The sequence below is a fragment of the Cavia porcellus genome, unplaced genomic scaffold (assembly GCF_034190915.1).
Source record: "Cavia porcellus strain 051 isolate PalLab524CR breed Dunkin Hartley unplaced genomic scaffold, mCavPor4.1 scaffold_28, whole genome shotgun sequence".
Lineage (NCBI taxonomy): Eukaryota > Metazoa > Chordata > Mammalia > Rodentia > Caviidae > Cavia > Cavia porcellus.
Window position 1 is genome coordinate 35,266,888 of NW_026947511.1, and position 24,891 is coordinate 35,291,778.

At 48.2% G+C, this 24,891-nt stretch overlaps 1 long non-coding RNA gene across 1 annotated transcript; it reads left to right on the top strand.

Annotated features, from left to right (window-relative positions):
* Positions 1-5,393: 5,393 nt before the first annotated feature.
* LOC134473824 (uncharacterized) lies at positions 5,394-6,710 on the top strand. Its single transcript, XR_010044284.1, has 2 exons — positions 5,394-5,867; positions 6,355-6,710. It is a non-coding gene; the product is annotated as an uncharacterized LOC134473824 (long non-coding RNA).
* The last annotated feature ends 18,181 nt before the right edge of the window (positions 6,711-24,891 follow it).

Sequence of the window (24,891 nt, forward strand, 5' to 3'; positions counted from 1 at the left end):
GCAGAGGACGTAGCTCAGTGCGAAGGCCCTAGGTTCCATCCACAGTACCACCAAAGCAAATCAAGCCAAGCCAAGCCAAACCAAATCAACAATGATTACCACCAGGAGGGGAAATCATTTGGAAATGAGCTGTCTCAGGAAAGTGAAATTTCTGGAAGTAAATTTAGCTAAGTTGATTTTCATGCAGTGCTTAGGGATCTGGAATTTGCAGGGAGCAACGAGTGGTTTGGTCCTTTGAAGTCCTGTGCCATGGGCCAGGAGGAGACTCATGTATCCACTGGGCACAATCCCATTTTCATGAGGCCATGTCAGGGGCTGAGGTCTTTGGAGGATCCCTGTCCCAGAAGTAGATATTCTGAGTCTCCAAAGCTAGAACCTGCAGTGGGTGAGAGGTTGGCAGGTGGGTCTGTCCAAGGTGCTTCAATCTCACCATCTGCCCTGAGAGTGGGTCCTGTCTGGATGTTTGGAGAAGCCTCCATTTTGGTGTGGTGGTAGAATGGAGCAGGCTGCACCCAGGGGGCTAGTCAAGCAGGTCCCCTCTCCTGGCCACCCATGTGGTGCTGACTTATAACTATTTCCAATCCAGTTGACTTCTGTAGATTCCTTCACCTGCTGTCCAGTCTCAGGATAAGCAAGGACACTTCAGCGTGGAGATCCTAGGTCTCTCTCAAAATAGCTCCAGAGCATGGCACCAGTAGCCTCTTCGCTGAGTACATTTTGCCACTGTGGGAATCTCACCTTGCTGTGGTGGTTCCAGGGGTCCTGGTGAGGTCTGGGCTATTTCCTCAGTGCAAGGAAGGTGGATGAGGGTATGGATCCTGCAGAGGAGACAGAGAAGCAGCCAGGCTGGAGGCAGGTGTCCCACCTTCAGGGTTACCTTAGAAAAAAGGTAATTTTTCTTGATCCAGTGCACTTCAACAGAACTAGGTCTAGCTTCAAGTGGAACTGGATCCAGAGTTCAAAAAATATCACAAGCTTTCTGTTTCTTGATTATCCTCTTAGTGTTGGCTTTATTCTCATGGGCTTCCTCCACCCTTGGTTCACAGTTCTCCTAGAAGCTTCTAGGGGTACACTAAATTCTTGTCAGAAAGAAAGAGATTGTTTCTCCCTGTTCCCCTATCAGAGAAGCTCTGACACTCACTGATTGGACTGGCTTGGTCATATGCCCCTCCCTAAGCCACAGTGTTAGAAAATGCAGTACACTAATTGGAGGAGCCAGGTCACATGACCTACATGTTGAACAAATAGAAGGATGTATTAACTTCCTTAGGGCCCTGTAGATCTTTCAGTGGAAATCAAGCACTCGAAAAGGATACTCCAAGAGTCACAAGCACATGGTCCCTCTTCTCTCCTGATGCTGCAGTGAATGCTACTCATATGGAGGAATTCTTTATAGTAGTGGCTCATGGACTTTATTGGCAGCAGATGTAATTTTCCCTTTGGTTATTTGTTTGCTAGATTTATGTTTTTTAAAACTTAAAAAGTTTATGTTTCACCATGAATATTCTCAAACACACACACACACACACACACACACACACACACACACTGTGTAATAAACCTCTACCCTCATTCCTACCTTTCCGCTTCTACCACTGTCCTGTGATGATTCTTGGCTTTCAAAAGTTTCAGACGTGTACACAGTTGTACCCTGAGTTTTACTCTTGTGGTTCCTCCCACTGTCTGAGCATACAAAGAACTCAGATGAATGTTCAGGAGGTTTTTTCTTCTGCTGCTGCTTTTTGATATAATGCTATGGAGGGAGGCTCCAACAGGATTTTCTCTCAAGGATCTGATAAACTCTGTTTATTGAATGATCATGCAGTTCTCACAGGCTTGTGAAGCATCTCTGATCTGATATCAGTCCTTACAGGGCCTGTGCCAGCTTCTGACCACCTATTCTGCTTGACCTGTGTGTTCCTGCTCCATCACTAGTGTCCTGATTCTGTAGATGTGTACAGTTTTCACTGCTAATAAACTTAGTTCCCCATCACTATGTTTCTTTGTTCAACATTTCCTTGTCTACCTTTATTCATTCTTCACATGACACAATTAGCTTGCCATGTTCTAAAGCACCTTTCTTACGATTTTGATTAGAATTGGTACAAGCTATGTGCTGAGTTGGCAAACATGATCACTTTCCTCCAAGGTCACTCCTTGAACCCAGAAATACGACATGAATCCCATGGATTCTGGTCTTGCAGGTCCTATAGTAAAGGATAATGCTGTTATCTCCTGTGAGGTTACTCCTGGGTTGTTAATATATTTTTCTGTGTTTATGGATGGGAGAGTGAAAGCTTCTCATTTTATCTTCTTTATTCATTCTCTCAGCCTTTTTATTTTTATCGACTCCAAATGGCCCTGAGTGTTACGAGGAACCCACACCTCCAATTTGCAAGATTTGACATTTGCTCTGAGATGGAGTCTGGTGTGGAGGAAAGAGTGTGAGATGACTATCAGGACATCGCATGCTACTGTCCTTCTGCTCCTGGCTGAGTGTCCTTGGCCAAGTTTGTGCTTGCAGAACGCTTGTGAAGGGACATGGATTGATGGCTTCGTTTTTCATCTACTTGCACATGCAGCATTTGTTTCAAGGCTCCCTCCTCTTCTCCAGGAGGGAGCAGCTTTCTCCTCCATGCTTAGGTGTGGGGAACAGAACCATCCCAGTGAAGCTTCACTAGCACTGAAGCTGAATTAGCCAATGGTAACCTTTTTATTTCATTTAACATAGACTATGTGAACTAATCTAGAGTCCTCAGCCAGATTATCGTTTTTTTTTTTTTTTTAAAAATTGAAATACAGATACTAGGTAGCAGGATTAAAACAGTCAAGTTGTGTTGAGTACTTAGCATTGTCAGGCACTAGATGGTTACATTCTGGGTGTTACCACATCACAGCTCACAATTTCCTGATGAGAAATGAAGGAACCCTTCTTAATGTAAAGATACCAAACAGTGCAGATGTGGGCCAGGTGCCATTCTAACCACAGTGTTCCATAGTCTGCAAAAATCAAGTATCCTAACAATGCTCCAGGCCAAGGAGTCACCAGAAACACAAGTCCAACCCCTTCCTTGTTGTGGTTCAGAGCCTGCTTTGGTGAGCAGGCAAACTGGAATGCACAGATGCTGTTAGCTGCCTTCTCCTCCTCTTACAATTTTTAGCACCCCCAGAGCAGATGCATCTACTGCATCTTTCTTTGATGTTAAACTTTGACCTGGAGTCTCTGCCACTCCTTGCTCTCCTGACAAGATCCAACAAGACTGATGGGCTGGCTTAGCCCTAGAGGACTGCTGGGTGGTGGGGAGAGGACAGAGAGCAAAGGGAGCACGGAGGAGAACTGGGGCAGAGGCTGCAAAACCTGACATGGTGGTGATGGGGAACAAGCTCTGGAATCAGAGCCAGAGGAATCTGACACCTGGTACAGCTCTCTTCAGCTTTCTGTACCTCTGTTTCTTCAGCAAGTGACTGGACGCCCCAGGTAGGCTGGAGTGATGATAGAACTGGGTGGCCAGTCTAGTCTAGACTGGGCCAACTCAGGCATGTATCAGTCCAGGTTTTCCAGAGAAACAGATATAACACAAGATACACAAATGATAAGAAATTACAAAACTGGCTTACGATGGCACAGAATCGGACGAGGATGCCTGCAGGGGGTGTCTGCACGCTGGAGGCTAAAGAGTCCAGCCCGAGGTACAGAGCTTACTACAGTGTCCTTTGCAAGTCCATTATCAGGAGGCCGATAAGTCTGTGATTGAACGCTGAAGAATCTACGATGGAAGAGTCCACGACAAAGGCTAAAGAGTCCCAGGTGGAAGTCAGTCTTGCTAGAAGCCAGGAGACCACGTCCAAGCTGAAGGCGTGGACTGGGGATCCTCATTTGCCTCTTACTGTATGCAGGCTGCTCCCCCGGGGTGGGCGTGGCCCTCACACCACCTGCATGCCCTCCTCTCGCACAGGCTGAGGACGTTACAAAGTAAGGATCCTGGTCCTTTGCTCAATTACTTAACTTCTGACTTTCCCAAATAGTCCCAGTGAACAACATCCCAGAGCAGGAAGGCTTGTCCTCTGCATTCCAGGGTTCAGAGCGGTTGGGTCACTTAGTTAACTGGTTAGTCTTCTCAGGTCGACACAATGTATCACCCATAACACATACATGGGATAACATCTTTTTTATTTGCATCAATAAACTAGAGGAAGGAGATAAAGGGGGGGGGGACATGAGGGTACAGTATACAGTCATTCCTCAGAACCCATGGGTTTTGCATCCAGAGTCAACCGACCTTGGATCAAATACATTTGAAAAAAAAATTTGCATCTGTACTGAATACATACAGACTTTTTCTTGTTGTTATTCCCTAAACAATGTTGTATAGCAACTCTTTACACAGCATTTGTATTGCATTAGGTATTGAGTAGTCTAGAGAGATTTAAGCTGTACAGGAGGATCTGTCCTAGTAAAATGCAAATGCTACCCCAGTTTTTAGCAGGGACTTGAGCACCTGTGGGCTTTTGTGTTCTGGGGGGAGGGGGTCATGGAGCCAATCTTCCCTTCCCGGGATACCCAGGGTGACTACACAGCTGGGTGTGTGAATGCATGTGACTACTTAAGGGCTCACAAAGAATGCCTGTATTGCTGTGCATGGGGGTAAGAAAATAGGAATGTATCAGTGTGTTGGATTGTGTACATTTGTACAGTGGTATACTTATGTGTGTGCATTTGTGTGTGGGCACATACGGGTGTATGTGGTTATGGGATTGCACAAGTGTGTGCGCAGGTCTGTGTTTTGGGCTCTATAAAAAGTGCCTGAGTTGATGTAAGCGAGTGGCTGTGCCCGGGTGTGCGAAGATATGAATGTGAGTGGGTGTGGGGAGGGCCTCGTCGGTGGAGCTGGGGGCCTTCCTTTGGCTGCTGCCAGATGGCCCAGCAAATGAGGCCCCTCTGCCACCTGCCTGCCTCTCTCCCTGGGGCCCGCTTTCTCTCTCCAGTTCTGCTGGCGCCACGCTGCTATCACCGGCACTGCCTCTCTGACATTTGCTCCCCTTAGCTGCTGTGCGGGAGGGTGGCGTTGGGAGAGCTGGTAGACGAGGGAGGCCTGGCCTGCACTGCTGTGCAGGAGGCAGGCGGGGCTCTGGATAGAGTGTGTGCGTGCCTGTGTGTGTTTGTGTGCGTGCGTGGGCGCATGTCATTACCAGGCAGACAGGCAGGCAGGCAGGCAGCCCAGCCCGCAGCCCTCTGCAGCGCCTGGGCTCCATCCGCAGGGTGGGCAGGCAGCCCGGGGTAGCAGGGCCTGCACTTTGCAGACAGAAACGCCAGATGGTGGGGATTTGGGGCGGAGTGGGGCTCCACGGCCTGGCTGCCAAGGGCAAGGAGGTTTCCGAGGCTTGGGAGAAGAGGCCTGGCAGCGCACATGTGCTGCTGTGGGTTTTTTTTTCTCCCGGGGAGTGGTGTCACGTTTTTGCATATATCAGGATATATTTCCCTTTGGACTTCTATCAGCTTGTTAAAAAAAATTGGTCATAACGCTTTAGCGATTTTGATATCAGGAGAATAAATGTTCCGGCAAAGGAGCCAAAACATTTTTTTAAAAATAGAAAATATTTATTGACGAGTTATAAAACTAGCACCAGATAAGGCAGACGTTTGTGTGCAGAGTTTGGCTTGCCTGCGAGCCACAGGGGCGCGGCCAGAGGCTGCCTCCGGTTCCCCGAGGCTCGGCTTCCACCTCCTGGCTTCCACCTCCTGCAGCTTAAACTGTCTTTCCCTTTTAACGCGCCGCACTGGAGGGAATTGTCCTCACCGGATCCAGTCCTCGAGATTGCCACGAGCTATCGGTGGGCACGAAGCTCTCCCAGATGCCACGGCACAGGTGTCGGGCCCCACAGCAGCGTGTCTCCCAGTGCCTTTGAACCCACGGGGGTGTGGGGTGCGAGCAGCACAGACCTGGGCAGAGACCAAAGGCATTTTCTTTCCTTACTGGCGAAGGGAAACAATGAGAGGGGGTGGTTTTCTCTGAGCGATGTGTTTGCAGGCTGACGTCTGCTTGGGAGGGTGGGTGCCCATTAGGGCTTTGGGAACAAAGCTCAGGAAGGAGACACTGCATTGGAAACAGGTGGTCCTCTTCATGGCCCTGAGGAACAGCCTCCCTGCACACGGGGCGGGCGCTGCGGTCCCCAGGCCCCGGAGCCCGCAGCAGCTTCCTGTTGAATCAAGTCCAAATTCCTTGGCGCACAGTGCAGGCTGTAAACATTACCCACCTCCCTGCCTCTCCTCCCTTTCAGTTGCTCATCTATCACTATAACCTTTCTAACGTGCTCCAGGCTCTAAATGCCATTTACTTTTTTTTTTTTTTTCAGAGCAGAAAATATTTATTGACAAGCTATAACAGCAGCACCGAATAGGGCAGAGAATTAGATGGGCCATCTTTCATGCCGTGTTCTCTGCAGAGGTCGCCCGTCTTCCTCCTCTTCCTGCCCCAATCCTCTCCGCCTTCTGGCTCAGCTGAAATGTCATCTCCTTTTCTCTTTTGGGCTCCTCCTTTGGATTCTAGACTGAAAGAATTCTGCTTGTTTTTTAGCCTACATGGTTGCTTTCTTTTCTGAGGTCAGAGGGACCAGCTTGGGTTCGTGTCAGTTGTCTTGGCTTCTAGCAGGAATCATAGCAGATGGGAGGTGTTCTGTTTGCTGAATGAATAAATGAAAACTCAACGACAGTACTGGCTTTCTTTTGTAATTCAGACCACTGGGCAGACATACGATGATCTCATCTTGGAAACAAGCACTAATTTGCTCAAATTATTTTCATGATCATCCCTCCCACTATCATTATCGGGTATGTATGAGTGTATGTTTGTGGGTATGTGCACCTCTATGTGAGATAATGCTGACCTGTCCTGTGGGCATGGAGTCTGCAGTGAAAAATGCAGAGATAGGTTTCACCCAGGAAATAAGAGCTGTTGAGCCTAAAGATTATAACTGTCCACCTCTCTATTAATCACCTTTCCTATTGTTGGGAACAAACACCTGACATCCATAAGTTAAAGGACGAGAGGCTGTAAATTGGCTTATGGTTTCGGAGGGTTTAACCCATGATAAACTCTCTCCAAATCAGGAACATCGTGGTGGAAAACTGTGAGGGAGAAAAAACTGCTCACTTCATAGCAGCCAGCAAACGGGGCACAGGGGACAAGTGCCATCAAGAGACCTTCCCTGGAAAGGCATGCCTCAGTGACACTCCTCTAAGTGGGTGCTGTTTCCCACTAGCACACACAGCTCTGAATACCCGTGGATTAACCCACTGGTGAGTACAGCATCCCCATGATCCGTGACTGCCCCAAGCTCTCTTAACCCAGGGAAGTTAGCAATTCAGGGGAGCCGGCACAGTTCCTTGCACAGCCCATCTTCTACTCTTTGCATCTGAGCCTGACCTTCAGCCCCATGTAGCATGTGATCTCTCCCCCAGCCTCATTTTTTTCCCACTGCTCTTGCACCTTGCAGCACTATTTTGGTGAAATGTGTTTCTGCCCCAGTGGACACAATAGGCAGGCAGCAATGCTGGACCAAGTGTATACCTTGTCAAGCCCTGAGGATAGAGGTGGAGAAGCAGGATGCTTCCAGCTGGGAGCTCACATGCTACAGGAAATCTGTGTCAATGGACACTGAGGACTTTCTAATCCATCAGTAGTGACAGGAACACATTAGCTCCTGAAACACAAGGGAGAGAGAGATTTTTATACCAGAGAACTCCTACTCATCCTTTAAGGTCCATGCCAGCTGCTCCCAATCTATAAAACCTTTTCTGCTTTCCCAAAGAGCAAGAATCAGGGAGGAACTTTAAATGAAGTGAAGGCACAGAGTTTGAGAGCCTCATGCATTTGGGGAATGGGGAGTAACTAGATATGGCTGGAGCATGTATTTGGGGAGTGTGTGTATGTGTGTGTATGTACATATGTGTGTGTATGTATGTGTGTATTTGCATGTGTGTGTATGTGAGTGGAGGGGACAGCAGGTGATGATGATAAACTGTCATTAAGAATATTGGCTACTGCACTAAGGGCTTTGAACTTAACCCTTCATAAAGCAAGGGGACCCTCTGCGGGGCTGGGCATAGATCTGTGTTTAGAGAGATGCCTTGATGCCTATGGGAGGACTAAGCTGAGCAGAGGAGAAGGGCAGGTGCTTATAGGGAGACATATTTGGGAGGTGAAGTTAGAAGAATTTGGTGGCCATTTGGATGTGCAAGAAGATCCATGGCAGTGCCCAGGTGCAAGGCTCAGCAACCTGATGGCCTGTGGCTCACATATGTGGAGCACAGGTGGCTGCATGCAGTGGTTGAGCTACAGAGTAGTGGCATAGCTTCTTTTCTGATGTTCTTTGTGTGCTCTCATTGTTGTCACAATATGGTTGCTGTGACTCCAGATAGCTCACCTATATCACAGGTGGTATAAAGAAGAGGACAGTGTCAGGCCCATCATTGTCTTGAATTTGAAGGACCAACTAAATGGTCAGAATTATTGCTAGCCGATTTCTGCTTGGGCCTCATTGGCCCGGTCTGGATCCCACTGCTCCCTCTAGCTGCAAGGGAGGCGAGTAACAAATGAATAGAATTGTTGCAATTGGCTCAGATCAGTGGCGAGCCAGAGCTTCGGGCTGGGCACATGATCATGCAAGAGCAGACCAGGGTTGTGTTAGCCAGGAGGGTGACAGAATGGCTGTGAGGGTGCGGGATGAGTACTGAGTTGGTTCCTGACTGTGATGGCCACACACAGTGAGAACACAGGTCAAGGGTAACTCCAGACTTTGGCCCTGTGATCTAGCAGTGATGCTAAGTCCCATGGTTGGGCACCTAGATGCAAGCTGCTGCTGACTTTTGCCTTCCACATGCAAGTCAACTATCACTTTGAATCACCCTGCGTTTTAGGTTCTGGGTAAGATTTCTTCAATGCTAGGGTTCCTTGGACCTTGAATGCATTTGTTCAAAGCAAACGTGACCCTCACAGCTTCCAGAACTCCTGAATGGCTCTCGGTTATTCTGGCTCTGAGCCCCTGCTGAATTCAGTTCAGTGATGAACCAGGGGTTCCCATGCTGTTTCTGTCCTGCAGATGTGGGAGGCCAAATGTCAAATTCAACCCTTTCCTCACTCCTCCTCCTCCTTCTCCACACACACACACACACACACACACACACCATTTTCTCAGGGCATAGGTGTCCTCACTGTAGGGTTGTAAAGGAGTGAGTTACACTGCAAAAATGTGAACACCTTAAAACTTAACATTAGACTTCCCCCTCTCCCTCCTAATTTTTTCCCTTCTCACTCCCTTTCTTTTCTTCCTGCTTCTCTTTGTGTTCCTTGATTGCTTCTGTGAGTTGAGTTCCAGCCTTCCTCTGTGCTTTTTGATTCTCTCGCTGTGTGTCTCTGTGTTTCTCTGTCTCATTCCCTCCCTCCTGTCAGCCCTCCCTGTGTCTTGGGAAGCACACATACTGTGTCTCCAACCCATGGTCCTTGTGCTGTGCCCTTGTGGCCTTTGTGGGTGCATCTGTGCCACTTTGCTGTCAGCCACTTGAGCACAGCCCGGCTGTTCTGGCTTGGTTCTAGATGTCCCCCTAAAGCCTCATGTGGTCATAGGTGGGGCTTTTGAGGGGTGTCTGAATGTGGATCAAGGTTGTGTCATAACTAAATGAGTTGAGCATCATTCTGGGTGTGGATGATGGAAGTTCCACCACGGGCACAGGTGGCACCAACCAATAGGCTTGTAGCCTAGGAGGGACACAAAGGACAGAAAGAAGGCAGGCTCACTGCTTGCTGTCTCACACTTGCCCTGCTGTGTTTCTCCTCTGTGACGCCAACCTGCCTTGGAGCCAACCAACTATGGACTGAAATCTCTACAAACTGAGCTATGATAAACTTTTCCTGCCTTAAATCACGGGTGCCAGGTATTTTGTCTCAGCAATAAGAAAGTAACTAAGACACAAGCTTAGCTCTGGACTCTTCCCGGGGCCCCACTGCACACCTGGAGTGGGCTCTGCAGCATCTGCTCCAGCCGGCTCTGTCTGCCTCTGGAGCAGGAGTCTCTGACGTCTTGTTGGGAATGGGTGTGCAGAGTTTGGGACCTCAGGAGTCACACCCATTCCTTTCCCCTCAGCAGGTTCCTCAGAGGAGAACCAGACCCCTCTGGCCAGGTTGCCCACACTGAGGCTGTCCAATTGCAAGTGGCAGGGAGCAAGCTTGCTCCTCACAGGGCATAGGGAGGATGCAGGGAGCACCACAAAGCTTCCCGTAGGAACTGAAGAAGCCAGGTGACATGAACTCATCTGTGCAATCTCCTTTTCTTCAAAGCACAGCCTGGAATGACCTCTCCAGAGGTAGGATGCTTTGCTGATCCCGGCCTTCTCATTCGACAGTGCAGAGGGGACAGGAGTGGTGACATCCAGGTCTTATGGATGGACAGACTTCAAAAAATCCTCCGCAGAGGTCTGAGGAGGAGAGGAGCAGCAGCAGCCAGGAGAAGCTGAGGATGCTCAGGTCCTGACGGCCTGAGCAGTGACAGGAAGAGCGTGTGTGAACCCTTCTCTAGGAACACCCCCTGTCACTGTAGTGCCATAGAACATGCTGGGGACAGGAATCTACGAGTGAGTCTGGTTCCTCCACTCTCTGCGGAGTGATTTAAGCCCTTCCATTGCCTGTAGGGCCCCTCTCTGTACCTTGGTTTTAAATTAATTAGATGTGGTTTTTTGAGGAAGTCTCACTCCGTAGTTCAGGCTGGCCTTAAAGTCATTATGTAATCCAGACTGGCCTTGAATTTGCCATGATCCTTCTGCCTCAGCTTCCTGAGTGCTGGGATTACAGGTGTGTACCATCAGACCCAGCTAGAGCCACAATGTCTACAGTGTGATTTCATGACACCCATGCTTAGCAAAGTGCCTGAGTGTGGTAAGAATTCAATCAATGTAGCCATCATCACATCCTTGTCACCGATGACAGTGTTACTGAGAACTCACTGTCCCCAGGCTTGATGCCTCACACCCTAGTAATAATTAACACATTTTGATAATAAAGATTCTAGGAAAGAGCTGCAATCATCTTATTTTACAGAAAACAGAGGCACAGAGACGTTGGTAACTTTCCCAAGGACAAACAAGGTAGTACTAAGTAGTGGAGACAGATGTGACCCCAGGCACGCAGGTTTTTACCCACTTCTCTCCAGTTTAGAATTATTATTTAGGATCATCAGGAAGTCCAATAAAAACAGACGTTGGTGAGGCCATGAGGTAAAGGAGCCCTTCTTCATTGCTGGTGGGAATGCAAACTAATACAACCACCACGGAAAATGGTATGGTGATGCCTCAGAAAACTAAAACTGGAAATTCCATTTGGCTCAACTGTTCCCCTTCCAGGTATCTTCCCAAAAGAATTAAAGATATCACATCACTGAGAGGCATGCCTGACCATGTGTATAGTAGACAATTCATCACAGGTAAATCTTGAAGGTGGCCTATTTGTCCCTCAACAGGTGAATAGATAAAGAAAGTATGGTATTTATGCACAGTGGAGTACTACTCTGCCATAAAGAAGGGTAAATGTGAGTCATTTGGGGGAAAATGGATTTACCTCAAGACCATAATGTTAAGTGAAATAAATCAGACATACAAGTTTAATTAATGCATGGTTTCTCTTATATAAGAAATCCCAGGCATAAATAGAGCAAGATAAAAGTAATAGGAAGTATGGAGATAGATCTTTACAAATGGGAAGGGAACAAGAGATGGAGGGAGAGAAGGAGGGCTAGAGGATGAGAAAAGAATCCAGATGTGATATGCACATGTGCCAATTCTTCACAAGGAACGTAAACAGTATGTACTACAAAAAAGTACTAATAAAAACTGAAGGGAATATCCCGCTGTAGGACCCGTGGAGCACAGGAGGACAGGATGAGTGCAGGAAGCACCCCAGCTCCTCTCCCTGTTTTCTGCCAGTGTCAGAAGCCCAGGAGGAGATGGTGAGTCCGGGAAGTGCTGGGGTTTCCTGTGTGGCTGCGAGGTCAGACCAAAGGGTCTTGAGGTGGGGACAGGTCTCTGACTTGGGGTGAGAGGTGACCAAGCAGCTCCAAGGTCGGTGAGGCACCATTGCCTAGCTTTTTAGCTTTGGTCTGAGGCTAAGGCTCTAGGCCTCCTGACTGTCCAGTGCTTAGAGAGCTCCTAGCTCACGGTTTCCACGGCTCTTTTGCGGACTGAGTCCTGTGAGTGGTTCTCCAAGAGTTTCACGATCAAAGAAACCTGCGGTCCTGTCCTCCTGCAGCAGGTTCTGCCAGGGTCCTGCCTGTGTCTCCAGGGAGCTGTCTCTCAGCCCAGAGCCTTCTGCAGATCCATGCATTCTGTACTTCTTCCTCCACAGTGACTGGCAGGTGCGGGTGGACATGAGCCGAGCCGGGCTCTCTCCCTCTGTCGCCTGCATTCCTACCATTGACCGGGGATCTCGGTGAGGGATTAATGCCCAGCTGCCAACAGAGAAAACTGGCTTGACGATTCTTTCTCTGGGGCTGCTTTCTCTTCCCTGTCTCTCTTCTTTTCCTTACCAAAGTTTCCCGGGGTCACCTTCCAGCTAAACTACTTGCACTCAAATCCTTGGATCACATCCTGTTTTAGGAGGAATCCAGGGCCATATGGCTCCTCTCAGAGATTTCTGCAGCACAGGAAAGGTTTCAAGGCTTGAGAGGGCTGTGGGCAGGGGCTCCTAGTTTGTGCTGCCATCACAGGATGCCATAGATCAGATGGCTCAAGGGACAGATATTTATTTCTGGAAGTCTGAGGTGAGGATGCTGGCACCATTGGGTGGATTGTGGCTTGCTTCTGCTTCCTGGCTCATGTATGGTCATCTCCTTCCTGTGCCTTCATGGCCGAGGGCAGGGAGGGTATGGAAGCAAAAGCTGTCTTGTTTTTTCTTCTGAGGATACTAATTTCACCATGGGGCACCATCTCTGTGGTTATGCTTTTGAGGGTGCACAGCAGTCAGCCCACAGTACAAGGAGACCTGTTTATCTTTAACACAGGGTGCCCCAAACTCGGCTATATCCACACCACAGGCAGCAAGGCTCTCACCTTATCCTGCTGGCCATGGTGAGGTTAGCTGAGGCCCAAAAAAGAGAGCTTCTGGACTAGCATTGGACCATCGACCCCTTCATTCCTGATAGAGGGACATTTTCCAGCCAGGTCGCTCCTCACGCTTCTTAGCTGTAAACTGCAGAAAGTAACACTGACTCCAACATGGGTGATGCTGTGCCAGTGAAGAACCCAAGTAGGCAATGGAGGATTATAGTGGGAAGATGTGTCTGGATAATGGACATGGAGGGCGTGTTTCCTCTCTTGGGATCTGAGTGCTTAGTGTAGGGGACAGGGGACAGGAATATCTTCAACCCACCAAGTTTCTCAAAGCAGATTTCTCCATTTGCATTCCCATCAACCCCAGGGTGAGCTGAAGTCAGCCTAGAGGAGAGCTGGAAGCGGCATGCGAGGGCTGCATCCATCTCGGAACGAGCGAGCGTACTGATCTCATTTCCATGGCCACCGGAGACAGCCGGGAAGATAACCAGATGTTCCCGCATCCTTCCTCGCTCCTGCTCGCTTGCTGGCTCGCTCCATCTTTTTTTGTAAATTGAATTTAAAGGGCCTGTTTCTTAGCAACAGCAGCAATCAGGGGTTGCAAAGTCCATTTCAGGGCTCGGAGTTTCCATAAACAGATGAACTTCTCGGAACCAGCTGGGGATAGGGATGGGTGGCAGGGCCACAGGAACAGCCCTCAGTGTAGGGTTGTCTTTTGAGGACAGAGGGTTTTCAAGTGACTCAAGGTGAGGGTAAGAGGATCATCGGGGCCACTGTTGGCTCCTGGGCACATGCGGCCTGTGAGGCTGCAGAGCTCAGTGCAGAGGTCCCCACTTTGTTGTGGAAAAGTCCCTGTCCTGGGTGCTGTGAAAAGTATTCTTGCTGAAATCCCAGGAAGCTCAGGTCTGACACAGGTCTGGCTCAGGTGTGAAGCTCAGTGATGCTGTGTTGTGACCTTTGGCAGGTCCTGATCGTTTCTGATCCTTGGCTTCTGTCCTGGTCAGAGAGGTGGGGACACAGCCTGGCCAAGCTGGGGGACAGAAGCAGTCAGGCTGTGTGGGAACTTCAAAAAAGGACCATGAGTGGTGATTATGTCAGATCCCTCCCTCAGGTTTACAATGTTTCCTCCTCCCTGACTTTGTGTTTCCCTGAAGGATGTGGACAAAAGTTAGAGGGAGGGGAGCCTTACATAGTCTTTTGGTTGAGTATCTACTAATGCTAAGATGCTCAACTACTGAGGTTGAAAACTGACAGCCCATGGGGCTGGAGACTGCTCTCACGGTGCTTTGTATTTTGTTGAATGAGTTGCTAGCAGTTACAGATTGGAGGATTTCACATGAAGCCACGATTTCCAGATCCTAGGAATGATCAGAAGGAGCCATTGGTACACTGCTCTTCTAGAGCTAAATAGATGTGTTCCAGTTGGATGACATAGGCATTTTGTGAGAGTCCCCACCATGCCCAGCTGCCTTCTAACTGTGGTCTCTTTGCTTGTTTCATATCTGCCTGGTTCTCCGCAGCACCCGAGTTGGAGATCCTTTCTTGACCAACACCTTGGACGTCTGCAAAATGAGGATGCAAATAAAATCTACCCAAACTCACTGTTATTAAGATGAAATAGCCGTGCTTGTAAAGTGCCAGGCATACAGCAGGCATCCAGACATTGGTTTCCGTCTTCCTTTTCAAACTCTTATGACTTTGTGTCATTTGACTCCTTCAGAGGACAGCCTTTGTCTGAGTGTGAATTCCTGCTGCTATTCATTCATTCTTTTAGATGGTCTTGTGCCAGGGTTTGTCTTCACAAGGTGCAACTTCAAGCCTTGGATTGGTTTTTAAGGTTGTAATCTAAAAACAAACAAACAAAAAAAAGGATAAAAGGAGGTGACCTTAGCCAAGACTTTGACATCTAGCTGTCCCAATCCTGTTCACGGATGCAGAGATTAATTTGTGTGAGGCATCATGGGTCTGTGTGACCAGGGTTTAAGGATGCATACGTGGCAGCCAGGAGAAAGCTCGGTCCTGCTTCCTGGAAGCAGAACCAGGGATTTGGGCGCATGTGCTCTCCTGAGAGAGAGCTCTTAAGGAAAATCCTTCAGTGGAGAGGACAAAGCAGGATAGAGAAAGAGACTAAGTCGATGTGAAGTCCTGACAAGGTCTAACCCATGTGGGGTGATAGGACCCTGAATGGTAAGTCACATTGTGAGCCCCTTTCTTCCCCAGGCCAGAGGCGTGTCCTCCTATATCCCAGCATCAGTCCAGCACTGCCTGGGACACCCACTCTGGGAGGGGTCATGCCTCGTCTCAGTGAAACAATGTCTATTGACCAAGGAAGGTTCGTTCCCTTGAGAATGGTGGCTCTGAGCAGCCAATACTCCCAACAATGGGGACCTGAGTGCTGGGTCCCAACAAAAAGGGACCTGTGGGTCACCAACAATGCCTGTCACAGTGCACCATTTGCATTCTCAGGTCTTCTTGATTCTGGCATTTAGCTCACCCCCTGGGACCAGTGCCTCCAGAATTCTATGATCATGACTTCCAAGGAAGTGCATTAGAGGAGGGTTGGTAGAGTGAATTGCTGTAGTTGCTTTCAAGGCCAAATCGATCACCACGGTCTTCCTCCTCCACTTCCTGCTTCAGATTTGTCTTGTCCCTGGCTGGAACTTCTGCTGTCTGAGTAGACTTCCTGGTGGAGAACTCAGCTATGAGTGGTTGGTTACAACACCCTTGTCAGGCTCTGAGTGATTAGCAGGAGGTAATCATGGGCATGTGGACACCCAGAGGCACTCTAGTGGATCCCTTGAATTCCAAACGCAGTTCTCCATGCTCCCCTTATGTGGCAGCAAAGCCACGCCTCCTGAAATGATTGGGACAAGTACACTTGACAATGGGATGACTCTATCTGTGGCTACTGATCTATTAACCCAGTAGCAACGACTGTAGCTAGGTCAATCTGTGTGAGGGCCTGTACCGTTGGGTTCAGTGTAGCTGATGGTGAGTTTGTGCCACAGTGGTGGCTTCTGTCTGTGGGCCCGCTGTGCAAGCCAACAGTGGACAAGCACTGAGGTTGGCCACTTTTGCCTGGTGAAGTCCCTGTGGACGCTCACTGGCCTGTGTTAATGTATGACATGAAGGTCTCCCTACTTCCCCAGTTCATTCCTATGCCACAACTCCAGCCTGTTTGTCCCTGACTTTCAGTTTGGTCCCTTCTAGTTTCTTGTCTTATAAGCGATGCCATTTTCCAGTGCAAGCCAGTCACTGTGGGTCCCTACCTTAGGCGCTTTTCTCTTCGTGTCTTTCTCTCTGATCTTTGGGAGGATTTCAGGGCCCCCAGTATGGGACTATGGTGCAGTCATATCCACTTTTAGCTTGTGCCAACATGTGGGAAGCAAATGTGTGTTTTTCCTTCTTCCAGCAGCTGGCTTTGGAGAGCCTCCATCAGACCCTGGAGCGACCGAGGGAGAGAGGTTGACACTAATGCATTTGGAGACCTGGAATTTGGATGAATTGTTTGTTCAGTTGCTCCTGCCCTCTGCCCCTGTTTGAACCTGATCCTGGATAATGCATGTCCATCTTTAATGGATGACCAGCTTTGTGTGACATAGTGGGGCTGGCAGTCCCAGATCATAGCAGGCGGTTCTGGTGTGATAGTCACTTAGTGTCCTGTGGTCAAACATGGGTCTCTGCCAGGGTCTTGGCTAGTAGCATGCTAAGAGCTGTTTGGGAACAGCATGTGCTTTTCTGCTGTGATTTTCTCCAGAATCCCATGGGTCTGCTCTCTTTTTAGTGGTAAGAGGTGCAAGGTACAAACACTTGTTCCTTATTTTGAAGAGGAGGTCCCTTGCTTAAGACTTTCATTACACATTGAACATCCCTAATCCAAAAAATCTGACATCTGAAACATTTCTAAATCTGGAATTTCATGAGCACTACCATGGTGCCACAAGTATCATATAAAAAAACTACCTTCAGGCCCTATGTATTGTGACCCAGAATGACAGGATTAGCTAGTATAGTAAGTGACAGGGGCTGTCTCCCTGTGTTCTTAATCTTTGAGTGTGACTTCTGCTATCATCCCAGGAAGGGATAATTTTGATTTACCATCTTGGTCCAGGGATAGGAGAAGCCTCAGGTTTTCACTTGACTTCTGTTCTATATTACTGATCAAAAAATCATCATGAGGTTCTGCCAACTGCCGAATGCACTGAATTCCAGCTACACCTTCTGGATCCAGAACTGCAAAGGACCAAGGGCTTGCAGCGCCTGACTTACATTTCATTTTTCACCTCTTCCACATGCCTCTATTATAGAGGCTCTATGTTGGGTCCTGAGTCTCTATAAACCAGCGTCTGCTGAGCTCTGGTATCTAACGCCCTGCAGAAGGTCAGGATTTCCTCAGGGCAGTTCCCTCTTGCTCCCAGTAGCTGCTATAGGTCTACTCCGGGAGTGAGTGTTGTTTACATTGACTGTGGATTTGCAGGGCTCTTTTGCAATAGATGGGTCTGAGTCTGAGGACTCAGTCTGAGGACTAGTATAGGTCGGGAGGCCGGGTAAGCACTGTGTCTTTCCAGTGGGGATGGAATCCTAGCCTTTTGCCGATTCATCTTTCCAGTGGCTGCTTATTTATACTGAGCAATACCCTTGGTGGATCCTGGAACTTCATGTTCTAATAGCCATTACCAAAGATTAGAGGCCAGTACATTTTTCATTAAAGTGCCAGCCAGAGGGTAAGTATTCTAGAATTTGCAGATCCTGCCCTTGAAATTAAAAAGCAGTCATAGATCCAGAGTACACCCAATAAAAATTTACATACAGTCATGGGTGGTGAGCAGGATTTGGGCTGCAGGCCATGGTTGCTGGTATCTGCTAGAGATGTCTGGAGAAGGGGGCCTTGGCTTCCTTTATCGCCCCTCAACTTTGGTACCCATAGGTTGTCATGTGCACTTTGATTCTGCAAGTCGAGAGCCACTCCCTGCCTCTGTGATTGCAGAGGTTTAGCACCCAGATTGTCACCAGGGAGCCCCATTATTATCCAGCACTGCTGCTCACAGGTCCAGCTGCTGAGGACAGCCAGCACTGGTCCCTGAGCAATGCTGGTGTCCTCTCCTGTCCTTTTCCCTTTGGAAGAGAGAGCATCCTCAGGGCTCTTCTGAGGACCTGAGTGTGCTGGTGGTCTGATCTCAGCCTTCTGCTCTATTGTTTCTCTATTTCATTTTAATAATTTATTGAGGCAAAATGCACACAACACAAAATCCAGCCTTCTAAAGCAAAGAGTTCAGTGGCATTTTAGTTCATTCACAATGTTGTATAACCTCCACCCCTATCCAATGTTGCAAAACATTTCCGTCACTTCAAAGTAAAGCTGCTTTTCCTCAAGCACCTTCTCTTTCTGCACTCCAGCCCCCGGCAGCCAGCAGTCTGAGTACTGTCTCTCTGGATTTATCGAATGTAGGCTTTTTACAAATGGGTTTATATAATTCCCCTTATTAAAATAGACATCACTTCCTGTGTGAGACAGTAGTACGTTTTTGAGTTTATCTATATTATACCCTGTATCAGTACTTATTTCTTCTTCTCCTCCTGTTCCTTCTCTTCCTCTTTCTCCTCCTCTTTTTCTTTTTTTTTTTTTTTTTGTCTTTTTGAGACACTATGCAATTCAGGCTGGCCTTGGCTTTATTTCATAGCCTAGGCTGGTCTCAAACTCACAACGATCCTCCTGCCTCAACCTCCCAAGTGCTGGGGTTACAGGAGTGCACCTCCATGCTTGGCTGAATTTATTCCTTTTCATGGGTGAACAGTACTTCATTATCTATCTACCTGATCAATCAAACAATCAGTCAATCATCTACCTATTGCAATTTGTGTATCTACTCATCCTTTGGTAGACATTTGAGAAATTTTCAATTTTTGGCTATTATAAGTAGTGCTGCTACTCAGTATTTGTGCACAAATACTTGCTTATATATCTGTTTTAAATTGTTTTGAGTACATGTCTAGAAGTGGGATCACATGCCACCATGCCCGGCTTCCCCATGTTTTCGTTAAGGGTTTTCTGTTTCTAGCTCTTATAGTTAATGTAAAGGTCCACAAGAGATAATCCTTGCATGTGTTTTGTATGAAGCAGGGGCCCAGCTTCATTCTTTTGCATGTGTTTATCTTGTTGATCCACCAGATATGTTGAAGAGATCATTCTTCTCTCTTTGGTGTTCATTTGCAAATCAGCTGGATATATGACTATTTTTTTGGACTCTCAGTTTTTTCCCATTTGCTACATGTTTATGGTGATACTGCACTGTTTTGATTACTGTAGCTTTGTAGTACATTTTGAAATTAGGAATTGTGACTTCTACAACTTTGTCCTCCTCCTCTACCTCTTCTTCCTCCTTCTCCTTCTTTGTGGTACTGGGAATTGAGCCCAATGCCTTTGCACTGAGCTACATTCTCAGCCCTTATCTTGAGACAGAGCCTCATTAAGTTGGCCAGAGTGGACTTCAAATTGAGATCCTTCTGCTTCAGCCTCCCAGAGTTCTGGGACTACAGGCATGCACCATCATGTCTGGTTCAGCTTTGCTCTTCTTTTTAAAGATTGTCTGACTACTTGGCACCTCACTGCTGTGGTTGGAAAATGGTTTGTGTCCTCTGAAACTCACGCTGAAATTTGCCACTGTGCCAGTGTTGGGAGGTGGAGCCTTTAAGAGATAAAATGTCATAAAAGTGATGAATGACTTTCTCAGGGCTGGACTGGATCAGTTATCTGATGAATGGGTTGCTATATATAAAGCAAGGCTGCCTATCACTTTTTTCTCTCTCTCACATGTGTCTGCTTGCCCTTCCACTTTTCTGCCATGACCTTTTGCCCTACAAGGTCCTCACCAGAATCCTCGCAGATGTCACTACCTGATCATAGACTTCTTGCCCTCTGTTTTTTATAAATCACCCAGCCTCAGGTGTTCTGTTATAGCAACGGAACATGCATTCATACACCCTTGCCATTCCGTATGAATCTGAGGATTGGCTTCTCCAAAGCTCCTGGGATTGTGATAGGGATTGCATCAAACCTTCATCTCTTTTGATTGTAGATGTTAAGCAATGCTCTTGTTGGTTCCCGGTGACTTCATGTTCTTACAGCTGCCTTTGTACCTCTGAGATCAGCCTACGTTTTCAGAAAGTCGGTATGTTAGGATTTGAGGGCCATGTCATCTGAAACAGGAGGAATCTGGGGACCTCTTCCCTCAGGGTGCTGCAGTAACTGCAGGCATCACCCAGGGTTAGAATCACCCCCTGGAGAGCTCAGTCCTGACACAGATGGTGCCCCACACAGCAAACATCCATATTGCTTTTTTATCCGCCTGCCCCTTGACCTTTGGCATCTCCTTTGGCATGTGGCCCCTGTTCCTGCTGGTTCTCTCCTGTGTATAATCTCTCTCTTCCCTTAGGAGTACTGAAACCAGGCTGTGATTTGGTCCCAGTTTTGGCTTCAGTGACCAGGAGGGGGGTGAGGACATGTTGTAAAGAGGCCCAGCTTTGTGCTTAATGGCCTTTTGTGTCTGTGCAGATGTAGATCAAGACCCAGGGCACTGGGGAGGGGGCATCTGTCATTCAGCAAGGAAAAGAAGGCATTTTTAACTGGCCTGGTGGCTTCAGGAAGACTGGGGATTCAGAGTTCAATTGAATGTATACTAAATATCCCCAGCTTAAGTTTCAGGCTCCTGTTTCTTCCTATCAGGGCATTAATTTGATGTATGAGCCTTACCAGGGCTGAGAAGGTAACACTTTCTAAAGTTTCGCTGCTCTTACTGCTCGGTTCTGTGCCTGGCCCCAGCTCTGCTGCCTTGTCTGACTGCAGGAGTTGAGGTCCGTTTTCAATCCTATTGGGAAAGCTTTCTCGCTCTCACCATTGCTTCCAGCTGGTGCTGTTTGTCCCATGTGTGTGTTTTTTCTCTCCAAAGCATCCGGTGTTCAGTAACAGTTTAACCCTATTTGACTGTCTTCAGCTTTCTTTTCCTCCCGTGACCCTCCAGAGAGACCCTCTGAGTTTGTGTATCCCTGTCCACCTGGGCCTATCCTGGCCCCCAGGGTGAGTCCTGGCTATTGCACTGCTGTTACATGGCCCAGACACACAGCTCCCAGCTGCCTCCAGGCTCCCAAGCTATCATCCCCATTCTCAGATCTGCTTCCTAAGACACCTGGCACCAGCTGTCCTAGGCTTGCGGTGCCTGAGAAAGGGCTCCAGAATGTGTAGAGGGAGGGCTCATCAGCAAAGTTGTGGGGAGGAAGTCAGGATGGGTCAAGGAAGGGGCTGAGCAAGGAAGGTAGCGTCTGGGCTGGGCCTGTCCCATGGAGGTGGGGCTCTGGAGCAGCAATCACACCGCAAGGTCACCTGCTCTGGAAGCAGCTGGACTTCTGTAATCCCAAAGTCAGTCAATGGCTGTGGGTGTCCCTGTGATGGGGTGTAACCTCTCTGGCAAGGCGCCTATTTTTAATCAAGAGCAATTCTCTGCAGAAGAGCAGCTGTGGATTGCTGTTAACCAATGGGCCCAGTAACAGGGTAGGTGGGCATGGTAATCAGGGAGTCACAGCATGCACTGCAGAGAGGGTGGCATGTTCTGGTGACGGGGATGTTTCTGCAGGGCCAGGCACACATGAGCATTCAGGCACTGGTGGACCCTGCAGCAGAATGTTGAATGGAGATAGTGAGGAGTGGTTGCGTTTTAGACATATATTTTAAAAAGAGCTTTACTTAAGTGTGATGAGCATCTGGTAAGATGCCCACGAAGTACATATTCATGTGAGCACCACTATAATCAAGATGATAACATTGCATCAGCTCTGAAAGTTTCCTTGTGGACCTTGAGAACTCTCCCTCCTGTTCCTTCTCATACACTTTGTGTCAATCCCAGCTACACTGATCTTTCTAGGACCCTAGGTTAATTTGCCTTTCCTAGACTTTTGTCTAGGTGGAATAACAGCGTATAATTCCCCTGCTTCTCTCACCCAGCATTGTCACTGAAATTCACTCAAGTAGTTTCTTGTTTCTGTGGTTCATTGTTTTTCCTGAGCCATCCTCCACCATATACACATAACACACTTTGTGGACTCAGCCACCTGCTGGTGAGCGTTTTGGTTTTCAGTGTTGGGCAGTTACGATGAAAGCTATTTTGAACAGGTGTGTACAGTGTTTGTGGTGGCATACACCTTCTTTCCTCCTAAGTATCTGGCTGTGACTCGCTGGATCCTGTGATGAATGCATTTGTAATTTGATGAGAAACTGTCACCTTGTTTTCCAGAATGATTGTACCACTTTACCATTCCTACTAGTAATGTATGAGAGTTTCAATTCCCTCTCTCCTCACCAACACTTAGCATGGTTGTTCTTTTAAGAGGTAGCCAATTGAGTAAAAGATTTGGGTACATTTTGAGGGCAGAACCTGCGGTATTTGTAATGGGATAGCTGTGGAATACAAGTGATAAATTAGTTATCCAGCAAACATAGGTGCCTTCTGTATCTTGGTACTGTACTAGGGATGGAGAGGTGAGTACAGAATAGAACAGAGGTGATCCTTTCTCCTCATGGAGCTTACACCCTGTACCTCTTTCATGCTTGACTTGGGAAGATTGGATGGTCTGGGGCTCTGACAGGAGTAGGATGAGGAGGTGAAGGAGGGACAAGCACACCTGATGGAGGCAGTGAAGAGCAACTGGGCAGAGGGTGAGGTTAGGCTCCAAGGTATAAGGACTAGAAAGCTGATGTCCTGACTTATGTGTTTGATTCCACACTGAGCAGCCTCAGTTTCTTTCTCCATTTGCAAAGCAGGAGTCAGGGGTACTTTAGATAACCTGAGATGTCTAACCAGCCCTTAGCTTGGTCTAGACACTTCGGACTTTGCTAACATTGAGCACATGCACTAGCTTGCCCCTGAGAGCATCCCAGAGAGCCTGGGCCCTCAGCCACGATCCACGCCTTCTTTTCCACCCTCTCCCACTGACTACGGGAAGACTCTCAGCCTGGCGGCCCTGAGCTGGAGAGGGGTATGTGAAGCATGTTGGCAGCTTTATTTTCGGAGCCTCCCTTGGAAGATGGCTCAGTCTCCCTGACTCTGTGGGGAGCTGAAGTCAGCTATATTTAGGAGACACAGCTGCGTCCCACCCTCCTGCGTCACTGGGTTTCAGCCCTTGTGCTGTTTGGAGGGAATGCATCACTTTTGCCTACGCTGAGTTTTTTTTAATCTGTGGGTTCCCCCAGGAGCAGCAGCCCTCCAGATTTTGAAGCTCTGTCTCATGTGCTCCATGGTGAGGCTAAAGAAGTACCACGACCTGCCAGCTTGGTGGCAATGGTGGTCTCTATCTCACTGCGATGCTCATAGCTGGGAGTGTGGTTCACATAGTGCCCTGGGTGTAACCATGGCAACCATGATGATCCACATTTGTTCAGCATTTTTTGTTTACCCAGTGCTTTTCCAACCATCACCTACTGCAGTCTCCCGATCTTCATCATCATCATCATCATTCCCATCTTCCCTAGGAATGAAATGGAAGCTCTGAAAAGCCTCAAAGACCTCCTCTGAGAAGCTGCCCAGGACTTCCTCAAAGAGCCCTTGTGAGCCTGGGTTGCAGGGTTCCAAAGTCAGGGTTCTTTCTGATCAATGGTTGCACTAATTTTGCCATCTTATGGTCTCTGTCTAGCTCACCCTGCTGTCTGCCTGCAGAAAGTCTGCTTCTGCTTCGAAGGAGATTCAGATGCCACCTTCTCTCTGGGGATCCCTCTCTGGTTCCTCCAGGTGAATTTGAACTCCTGTCACTTCACATTGCAAAGCAGCAAGTAAGGGGTTCAGAGTGTGGGTTAACAAAGGATAAGTGGGTCACCCAGACACAATGCACGTTCTTTACCAGACCCTGTCTGTGTCCCAACAGCCACTGTCCTGATAGTGACATGATGCCTCTTGTGCTGCTTCACAGGCTTCGTCAGGCCAGGAACCATGGTCTATCTTCTCTAGATTCCCCACATCACCTGGTCACACAAGCACATAGTAAGTGCTTAAGAAATTTCAGTTGGATGGATTCCAACTGAATTCCGTAACCCAGTGGTCCCCAGAGCCTGGGTAGTGTTTGACATTGGACAGATCTGTGAGCGCACATCCGGCTCTATATTTGTGGGTTGAATGACCTAGGCTGTTCTCACGAGCCTCAGCTTGCTTATCTGGAATGTGGAAATGGTCACAGGATATTAAAAGATTTAGCCACAGACATTATTATTTGAGACACTGACACTCTTGGCAGGATAGCAGATCAGTGGATATGTGACATCAGCTGACACCACAAATAAGAAGTAAATGGATGTTCATGACGCACCTGCCATGTGACATTCTTTCATTTATCCAGCTGACTTCTGACCCATTTAGAGGTGGCATGGCTCGCTGGGAACCATGTCAGAGAATACGAGGGTCCCCGCATCTTCCCTTCTCAGGGTCACAGCTGTTCTTTGATGGTGGAGGGGGACTTCTTCACTTTCTGAATGGAGAAGTTCATCACCATCCCTCTGTACCAGCAGAGCTATAGCAAGACATAGCATGGAGAGTCTGAGTGGCCTGGGAAGAGGCTCTGTTCCAGGAGTCTGCCACTGGGGCTGGGGCTGGCCAGTGCATGCTGGGTGGGGCCAGGTGGCAGGCAGAGCATGGACCTGATGCAAGGCTTTGGCCAGATTGGCCCTCTGTAGCTGGACAGCCCAGAACCTGTGAATATCCAGTTGGCACATGGTCTAAGACTGGTCTTGCTAGCCCATAGGGACACAGTCTGGGGCTGGC